Source organism: Nematostella vectensis, chromosome 9 (assembly GCF_932526225.1).
Source record: "Nematostella vectensis chromosome 9, jaNemVect1.1, whole genome shotgun sequence".
In the NCBI taxonomy this organism is placed as follows: Eukaryota; Metazoa; Cnidaria; class Anthozoa; order Actiniaria; family Edwardsiidae; genus Nematostella; species Nematostella vectensis.
This window is the reverse complement of record NC_064042.1, coordinates 9,377,575-9,384,943: the sequence shown is the minus strand read 5'-3', so window position 1 is coordinate 9,384,943 and position 7,369 is coordinate 9,377,575. Positions and strand designations below refer to the sequence as shown.

Sequence of the window (7,369 nt, the reverse complement as noted above, 5' to 3'; positions counted from 1 at the left end):
CTTATGCGGATGCAAAAAGCTGAAAGAAATATCGAATATAAATGCAGCCCGTCTGGAGCCAGAAGAATTACAATTTCTTCGCAGAAATTTTCCGTGAGTCCTCATGGCCTACTATGTATCGAAGACGGAGACCCCGATTATAAGCTGGACACTCTCGACTTCATCAACGAGCTTATGGAATAAACCTTGCTTGCGGCTTGTTTAAAGAAAATATTGTGCGTTCTGTCTGTGTCGATGAAATAATAATTAGAGGACTTCTACCATAGATCTGTAATTACTGGAGGCGTAATTAATAAAGAGCATGGATACTCACTAAGATCCGGCAGTATGAATACCTACAAACATATTTCTGTAACTAAACGCTTTGGTGACTTAGTTACTTATCGATTTTTGTAATATTATAACGCTATATGTGCTGGCCCTTTGCCTTAATTCAGTCTGTAATACTGCCATGGCAATTGAATAAAACCTCCTATCTATCTACCTATCTATCATTGTGAATTCCAGTAAACTTTATTGCTGTGGCTTGTATGCGATAATAGTTGCATTGAGGACCGAATAAAGCAAAATTGGTAACTTTATTTAAAGGCGTGAATCGTTTTAGTTGTCAATCTTAACATGAAAATCGTTGTCAAAAATCTTTGAAAGAAAAAGTGACTTTCTTTGGAAAGCTAAATTCTACCGCACTAACAGGCTTTTGGAAATGTGAGACCGTATTTTCACACGTTTAGCCAGCGGAATGTTTGCTTTGGCAAGAGACAAAGCGCAAAATTGTAATAAGTGAAGTATAAAAAGTTATTAGCAGATATCTGAAAGGGGTTTCTCCATGCTCCAATCATACGATTTTAACAAAAATGCAAAGGTTAAAATCTTACTTCGAACCTAAGCCCCCTAATGAATATGAGTGCAAGAGCACTTATTTCAGAGAAATGTGACTCCAGAGTTCAAATTTGGCTGGCAGAGCGTCTTGAACCAATAAGCATAGCAATATTAATTAGATTAGTTAAAAAGATAACGAACCCCTATTGCCGCAGGACCTATCGATTCACCGTAGTTCTTACACGGAGCATTACTTAATGACATTGATATATTAATATATTAATATTAATATATTAATACCAATAATGCTGTTTAAACGATTTTTATCTTTTTACTTTATTTCATCTTTTTTTATTCTGTCTTATTATTATTTTGTGGATTAACAATGTAGATGTAGAAAAATGTCGGTATTTTGCAATCCAAAGACCAACTTTGGTACAGAACTGGTACTGCCTTCGAGGAACAAGAAGATACTCCATTCATCGGACCGAAGAATCATCCAAATAATGACTTTGTACTTAGTTTTTTTATATTTTCATCATTCTGAATTGATTGAATTTCTTGTCAATCGAACAAACTTGTTTGAGGCGCTTCTAAATGGCAAAAAGGAAACGAAGAGAAAGATTCTGAGTGGTTTGAGAGCAACAGCGAACGATGCAGGAACTAGCGGTGAATAAACTCAGCCACCATCTCGGTATTTTTGTAAGTACTCATGGCATCGGACTATTGTCAACAATTCACAAATATTTGAGTGAAAAAGACTTGTTTCTCGTCCAGTTGGACATTGCAAAACCAATACTTTCTTGCAAGCCTATTTTGACCGCATCTGAACAACAATGCAGAAAATTCTTCACAATACCATCTTGTTCAATAGTCACCACTCGTTCCGCTCGATGATGTTCTAAAATCTTCTTGTTGTTGTGCTATACTTGATTTATTCACAGATTATGGCCAATTGTCAATCAATTAGACAATCATGAGCAAAAATGGACAGTTGAGTTTTGTTCAATCCATGAAATAAAGCTGCTAAAATTTAGAAATGAAATGACCATGCAAGCCGTGCTTTTATTGCCGCCATGTTGATGCTGTATTGTGTAGAAACGGTGCTGACATGACTATCACAACCAGCTCACTTAAACCTGAAAAAAAGCTATGTATAATACTTGGATATGCTTCCCTAAAGAGTTAACTCTGAATCTTTGAAGTTAATTTGATGTAGTTTATCTGAAAACATGCATAAACTGGAACTAACAAATAACGAGCACGCGGTTAAATTGCACTAAATTCAAAAAAGTTTGTCTTTGCCTGCTTATAAAAATCGTTGCAATACAATATTTGGAAAACCAGCACTTTATTCCGATCGATAATTATGTGGGCAATATTTGTTCTTACTATGTCAGCCCATGAAATTCTAAGGAAAAAGAGAAAATCTGTAAAAACTGAAGACCTGGTGTCATTTTGTGTGCGTCAGTCAAAAAAACTTGGGCGTGAAAGGGTTAAGCTACAAGCATTCAGTGTTAACACTCTCAATTTGTGGGGGTCTTTCATTTTATTTGACGCAGGAGATCTTTGCCTGGGGGATGATGTTAGTGGCTGGGGCGATTCTGAGACAGATGATTGTACTGATGTTGATAAAGATAAATAATAATTGTCATCAGGAATGTCAGGACCACTTGATGACTTTGAGAAATTGGCCACATCACAGGCACAGCAGATCCAAGAACAAGAACTGTTAGCAAGTGTATTGTAACTCTCATTGCTTATTGAGCAGCATTTTGTGTGATACCATGCATCGCAGTAGTTGCACTGAATACCCTTCTGGTTGCATTTAACTGGTTTTGAGCATGCTCCACAGGGATACCGGTAGGTGGGACCGGGATTGAGAGGGATGTCCCAACTAAGAATGAGTAGGCGAAAGGCGAGTGAGCTTGGGTTACTCCTTGGAGCGATCAATTTTCTACGATTGGGATGAATATTGTTCATGAAAATTTTAACTTTATCCAGGCTCATTTCAAAAAGTGCTGGTGAAATGAAGGGTCCGGCCTTAGACTCAATTTGTGGGCTCTGCCACCGTAATAAGAAATTCTGGAGATGTAGAGCAAATAGGAGTACTATCAAGTGGGCCATGAGGTGGCCTGCCATTATGCCAGATATAATTATTTTATTTATTTTTTTTTGAAAAAGAATTACAGAAATAGTATTGTAGGTTATTTTCCTGTTATTCCGGTTAAATAATCGTTTGATTGTATATAATTATTTGATTAGTTTCCCTTTCTTTTATTTAACTATTTTTTATTTAACTATTTTTTTACTATTAATTAATTATTAATAATCAATAATCAAGGTAAAATTAAGTAGAATAAAATAGTTAAAAGACTACAATGAAAATGCAGGGTGGCAAAAACAAGTTGGACTCGAGTCGCCCGTAAACTGAACCAACGCGCTCAATCAACAATGTACTTAGAACCCACTGGTAGAAAAACTCCAAGCAGTATTACACAACAACGCAATCCGACCGCAATCACTAACTCTTTGTCATCAACCCAACTGTGACTGGCCTACCGTGAGACTGACACAACAACAGCGCATCGCAATCAGGGCTCAGAGAAATATGCAAATCCTTCGCAGAATTTACAGGCGACTGATTTCGGAGCTGAATAAATTATTGTTTGTAAGTGAAGAATTATCCAAAATATCACTTAAGCTTATGGTGAAAACACAAAGTACAGTTTCAAACACAAGAAAACTAAGCCAGAAAAACAGGAGACAACGTGGAAAGTCAGTTTTTGTCGTAGGACAAAACAGTGTGACAGAGTCACAACAGTAAAAATATAGAAATGGCGAGAAAGACTCACGAAGTGCAACCAGTTTAGTCAAGAAAGGCTACAGGAGAAACCTTATGGCAAAAGAAAACCCTCTTGTATTACCTTATGACTTTTTGCCTGTAATATTTGTGATACTCATGCGACTTCAATGAAGCAACGCTGCATCCGCTACCATTTTCACACATGTGTGATTTGCTTTACTTTCTGCTAGAAATTAGCCCACGGCCATCGTTGTTTACCGATTGTGAATCTGTCTCTCCCAGGCCGTAAAACTCATTTAAATCGCTATCAAAATCACCCAAAATATCATGAGTCAAGTCCATGATCTAAAGGCAAGGTCCGTGGTCGTGGATGGATTTCGAACGCGCGAAAAAGTTTTAACTTTGGATAAAAATTTCATGACGAACGGTTCGTTGTACTGACTTGAGCTGACGAAGCTCGTCTGGGAACACACTATGAAAGCTGCGATAACTTCTGCGAAGATATTGAGACCAATTTATGGGTTTACTCTCCTCAAATAGTCGATAAAAATACAACCCGGAAGGAGAGCAGTCTAGCAGAAGAGAGAAAGTGCGGGGCGCCCGCCGCTATATAACTGCAAGGGTACTCTTGGTTCCATGCTTCGCGCGAATGACAAACCAAAGGCGTTCTGAGAGATTTCCGATTATTATCCGATTATGCCGGCATAATTTCGAGCATAATGACATTGTCTGAGGATCGAGCATAATGCCGGCATACATGCATAGTTTTTCAGCATAATAGTAAAAAATGACTTGATAGACGGCTTATAACAGATCAAGAGACCATGACATAAGAGAACGGCCCATGATAACGTCCAAAAAAGCTATTTTTAGATTGCGCGAGCTTGTCAATCATAGCATCCATACATGGTTCGTCGCGCCATATTTGGTTATGGGCACCACGAGATAGTAGAATTTCACACCAAATTTTTTCTCTCTGCGCCAGAATGGCTGTTGGCCCGCGATGTTCGGTCAGCGGGCTTGTGTAAGAGTGTATGTCGTTCCCGACCTGGAGCCTCATGGCCGCCATAGTGGGATTATTGCTGTGGTGATTAAACCTGACTTTTTGTCACTTTAAACTTATGGCGTGGTGGCAGCGGTGGGATTATGGACTGTTAATCTCCCGGCCTTCCAACGGAGAAGGAGTATGGCTCTACATAGTGGCATTTAGGACGGTGGCATGAATTTTGCAAGTCACGCCTGGCGAGCGCGTCCTTGGAAGCAGCTTAGTCACGAACCACGTGGTGATGGCGACCATGAGGCCCGTGCCGTGTTCCAAGTTTATTTCCTTAATTTATTTGATTTGACAGTTTGGTCATTCCGCGAAGAAAAGTCAAGAGTCAGGGCTCGTGTTAGACTGATCTTGGACGTCTGAAGCACTGACAATACCAATGCATTTACGTTCGACATCAGTGTTTATTTGCGAACGCGACTTGGACATTGACATTCCTTCGGGATAGCAAGACAAAACTTGCGAACCATGAGAGCAAAACAAGGCTTCTCGAACTAACCCTGCAAGTCGTCTGAAGCGCCGACAAGACCCATTTATTTACGTTCGTTTGTGTTTAGTTGCGAGCGCGACTATATCCCTTCGGGAAAACAAGACAAAGACTTGTGAACCATGAGAGCAAAACAAGGCCTCTCAAACCAACTCCGCAAGTCTTCGACGTGCTGACAACATTACCGAGACATTACTGAGGATTTTACCTGTTTTCTTTGCGAGGAGAAACACCGCCTGACATTGGACGAAGTCAAGTCATCAAGAACTGCGGTGAAGTGGGTCTAAGCCACTATTTATGTACTCTTCGAACTTTATTTATTTTGGACACTTATCTTATTTGGGTTTATTTGCCCTCTGCGGGCGAACTTTGACTCTATAGCACTGACTTTAATTGACTACTCCTTAATTCAGTATTCGTTTTATTTCAGGATTTCTTATTTATAGTTTAAGCCCATCCACATTCCATATTTTGTTATCATGTGTAGTTCACCTGTTTCACCCAGCTCACCTCCATTGTAGATGTATTTCCATATCCTTGGTGCATGTGCGCATATTATCAGCCCACATCTGTTTCCATGCCTGTTTTTGTACCCTATTTTGCCTATTTGTGGATCACACCCCCTTTTATTGTGTAATAGTGTTTCTGACATTGTGTATCCCTCCATATTATTTTCACATTTGTTATGTATCCCTCACACTGTATTTGTCATGTTTTGTAGCATCAACCCCACTGTTTCGGTGATATTTTTGTCCCTACATTCCACTTCACATCTGTACTGCATTAAGTCTGTCTCACAACATTTTGTTTGCCAGCACATGTTTTTATCCAGCCCAGATGTGTATTCATTATATCTAAAGTTAGTAGTAACACAATTGTTTACACGTCCTGCCTCATACTGTGTTCATATCCACACCTTGTGCTCTGTGGCATTTATGTCCCCACACATGTGTGCATCATATCATGTCCCATCTATCCCTATGCACACAGTGCTGTGTTGTTAACACATATACTTACACTCCATATCTGGTTCTGTGCCCCTGTTTTTACACTGTACCACATTGTTATTTCGTTCCACTGGCAAAACCAGATAATTGTAAACCAGCACATACCACACATTTCACATCACATTATCATAGCCACGCTCATGCGCCTCATTTTGTTTGTGTACTCATTTGTGCATGTACTTGCCTCCTTTTTTTTGCAACTAGCGGGGAAGGTAGAGGAGGAGAAAAAAAAAGTGGTCACCCCCAACCCCATACATGGTACCGCCGGTAGCCATGTATGCTAGTGTTATGTAGTCATGTATGCACACCTGTAATCACACTACGTAACCATGTATGTCATCACACTGTGTATGTAACCCCTGTGTATGTACACTGGTAGCCACACCATATGACCCTTTATGCCATCACTCGTGTGTATGTATCCATGTGTACACACACTTGTATCACCCGTTACCATAGCCATGTATGTGTGCCCCACCTGTAATCACACTACGTAACTACGTAACTACGTAACCTGTAATCACACTACGTAACCATGTATGTCATCACACTGTGTATGTAACCCCTGTGTATGTACACTGGTAGCCACACCATATGACCCTTTATGCCATCACTCGTGTGTATGTATCCATGTGTACACACACTTGTATCACCCGTTACCATAGCCATGTATGTGTGCCCCACCTCATTGTGCCTTGCTATACATTCATGCATTTGATATTTTTGTTACCAGTCCGCATTGCTCTTTACTTGTGCAGAGTATGTTTTACATTTTCAGTTAATCTGCACTCACTGTAGCGTAGGATATTGTTACGCGCCATACCTGTATCTTCCATCTGATTCGTAACGCATGTAAACAGAAAGGAAAAGAGGTTGCGCCAGTATGGCTGTTGGCCCGCGATGTTCGGTCAGCGGGCTTGTGTAAGAGTGTAGGTCGTTCCCGACCTGGGGCCTCATGGCCGCCATAGTGGGATTATTGCTGTGGTGATTAAACCTGACTTTTTGTCACTTTAAACTTATGGCGCTGCACTTCTTTACTTCGTTCGCTACCTGTTTTTATCCTTTAAGCTGCTCTTCAAGGCTCATGATCACAATGCTACTCATGGGGTGGTGTCCTGTTGTCTGTTAAGTTATCTAATGTTCACTTATCTAAATGTTATATAAATAATTGAACGTGAAGACGTCGGGGAGACGGTAAA

The 7,369-nt window shown here is 40.0% G+C and overlaps 1 long non-coding RNA gene across 1 annotated transcript; it reads right to left on the bottom strand.

The window, feature by feature from the left end:
* Window positions 1–4,966: 4,966 nt before the first annotated feature.
* LOC116607335 lies at window positions 4,967–7,189 on the bottom strand. Its single transcript, XR_007313724.1, has 2 exons — window positions 6,855–7,189; window positions 4,967–6,648 (listed from the first exon to the last, which is right to left on the bottom strand). It is a non-coding gene; the product is annotated as an uncharacterized LOC116607335 (long non-coding RNA).
* Window positions 7,190–7,369: the final 180 nt, after the last annotated feature.